Source organism: Rhinopithecus bieti, unplaced genomic scaffold (assembly GCF_001698545.2).
Source record: "Rhinopithecus bieti isolate Rb0 unplaced genomic scaffold, ASM169854v2 scaffold_1295, whole genome shotgun sequence".
Classification (NCBI taxonomy): Eukaryota; Metazoa; Chordata; class Mammalia; order Primates; family Cercopithecidae; genus Rhinopithecus; species Rhinopithecus bieti.
This window is the reverse complement of record NW_016803880.1, coordinates 5,521,201-5,524,224: the sequence shown is the minus strand read 5'-3', so window position 1 is coordinate 5,524,224 and position 3,024 is coordinate 5,521,201.

The following is a 3,024-nucleotide window of genomic DNA, read 5'->3' as shown; positions in this document are numbered from 1 at the left end:
GTTAATGAGCCGATATGAAAACACTTCATTCTAAATAAACCCATAAAACTACATTTACCACCTCAGCAAACCTTTAAAATGCATGTGCCCTGATTTAAAACACCAAAATAAAGAGTAAAGTTTAGTTTTCTTTAAACTCTAACTTAATAGCCCTGAGTATATGTGGAGTATATTTTACATAGCTTCTAATTTTATCAAGCTTTATGTAAAACCTAAGCAACTTATAATAAATCATCACTCCTTCTTTGTCGTCCCATACTCTTAGTAGATGTTAAGAAAAGCACAAAATTTGTAGGTGTTGAGTCAAATTAAGATCGTACACAACTAATGGGTCTATTACATATTATAAAAATTATCTTTAAAACCTCTTGCTACAGACAGGCATTATAACCCTCATTTTATTCCATAGACCTAAGGTCCCAGAAGCAGTGAATGACACAGCTAGAATGTAGGTCTGATTCCTATAGACTTTTCACTTCCCCCAATCCCTCTCTCAGTCAGGAAATATAAGGGCCCACCAGTCCCAATATTTCTCTGTTGGGATTTAAAAAAAAAAAAAAATCTATGGAAAGAACAAGATGTCTCATAAAAAACCGGACTCGCTCTACCTTTGACCTACCCTCCTTCAAGGCTCTGTCGTCCAGCGTTCATATGCTCCCACCCCCAGAATGGAAGAAATGAATCTGTTAATAATATTCATAGCTGCCATTCCTGACATGTGTGGAAGCCAGAATATGTCTATAATAAGTATAGCAAATTGCATAATAATATATATGTATAATCTCAGTTTTGGAAGAAAAAGTGTTTGTGTGTATTCTTTGTACAAGCATAGGGAAAAATCGAAGAGATTTTAAAGCGTAGTTCCTGCAGAAAAAATAAAATTTGCGACTGGAGGAGACTCTAATTTTTTACTTTATGCAATTCAAACATAAATTGTTTTTGTAAGAAATGCATATCACTTTCATAATAAAAGAAAATAACCCAAAGAATTAGTGGTGTAAAATCAGGATCGTGACTATCTTTGGGGGGAATGAGAGATTCGAGTAATATTTGAGAAGGGTCATGAGGAGAGCTTGTGTGGGTAATGTTGGTATTTTAATGTTTTCTTTTTCATTTTTTCTTCAGAGGCAGGGTCTCATCCTGACATCTAAACTGGAGTGCAGTGGAGGGCTTACTGCTAATTGCAGCCTCAACCTCTGGGGTTCAAGCCATCCTCTCACCCCAGCCTCCCAGAGTAACTAGGACCACAGGCATGTGCCACCATGCTCAGCTAATTTAATTTATTTATTTTATTTTATTTTATTTTTTAGAGACAGGGTCTCACCATACTGCCCAGGCTGGTCTAGAGCTCCTAGGCCCAAGAGATTCTGCCCCCTGGGCCTTCCAAAATGCCAGGATTACAGGCATGGGCCACTGTGCCTGGCCAGTATTTTAATTTTTGATCTAGGTAGTGGTTACTTGGCTCATCGGTTCATAAAACTTTTTTGATTTTTACATCCTTCTTTTGTATCATTCTCATAAAACTGCTTTTAGAAAGAGTCACCAAAATCAATTATCAACATGTTCAGGTTAATGATATGTCTGGATTTTACTCCTGTTTCCCAGTGTAATTGTTGTTAATGCTGACTTGTGCTCCCCAAAGTTTTCTCATTTGGACAATAAATTACATGGTTTTCTATAAATAGCCTACTAACATTGTAGTATTTTTAAAGCTGAAATAAACCTTAGAGGTCAACTAGGGCCCAGTGGTTTTCACAATGTTGCCAAGAAAGCATTCTCAAATGTGTGGTAGGGTTTTTGGTTGTCCCAATGCCTAGAAGAACTATGGGTATTTAGCGTACTGCAGCCAATGGTGCTTATTTCTCTACAGTATAATAGAACTGCACAAAGGAATGTCATCTCAGTCTTGTTTTAAAGAAAAAAAAACCCTGAGATCCAAAATGTTAAGTGAATTGCCTAAGAGCATTCTTAATAAATAGTAGATCCCATGACTAAAACCTTAGGTTCTTGCCTTATCCATCAGCCTTCTTAGGCACTACATCAAAACCAAAAAGCTGTTGCTCCCTCTTTCCTTTCTTCCTTCCCTTTTCTCTTCATCCTTTTCTCATTTGACTTTCAAACTAAAATGTGGACTTTTAGCCTACAAAATAATGGCAATACCATTCAACTTTTACTTATAAGTGGTAGAAAATTCAATTTAGCATCAAAAGCAAGGAATTGTTTATTAGCCAGTTGCAATAAGTAATTTGGGGGTAAATCATTCTGAAATACATATTAAAGTCATAAAATCTCACTTTTCTAACCCTTCTCTTCTCCCTCCAGGATTTCCTCCCTCACCACTCTGCCAAGTTCAGTTGCCTATTTCCCAGAATATAGGATACAACATCTGTGGTGGCTTCCACTGAGATTTATTTTCTAGATTTTCATTAAAATAGCAACTGAATTGACTCAATAAAATGTTGCTTATCCTAATAAAGCGCTTTAGAGCCTTGCAAATTTGCATTTAATACTCTTTAGTGTCATTACAGTATTAATAATCTGTGCCTAAAGAGCAATAAAAAAACCTTTATACTTTGTATTTAATAGAGGTAGCTTCATAACCCTTCATTTTCATGTGACTCGGATCTTAAAGTACCTTAAATGGAGTCACTGACTTAGGCTCAGTAAATCTGAGACTTCTTATAATCTATTGGCCCTCCCTATATTTCCCAGTGATGAAAAATAACAGAGATACATTGCAAGCACCACAGTATGAGCCTTAAGCATCTCCTTAAGAATTAATGATTTCTGATTTACTCAAAGTCTTCTCATTGCTAATGGATCTGAGGTAGAAAGAGAATAAAAAGAAATGGAGGAGGAGAAGTAAGGGTAATAAATTTGCACAAGTCATCTGCTTCTTATGGAGAAATTCTTCACTACTAACAACTGTGCTAAAGGCATTGTGCAGTTAGCTGGAAGGCTTGAAAATAGACTGATAAACAGGAGACCAGCAGGTAGGATCTAGGAGACTCACATGTGCAGATG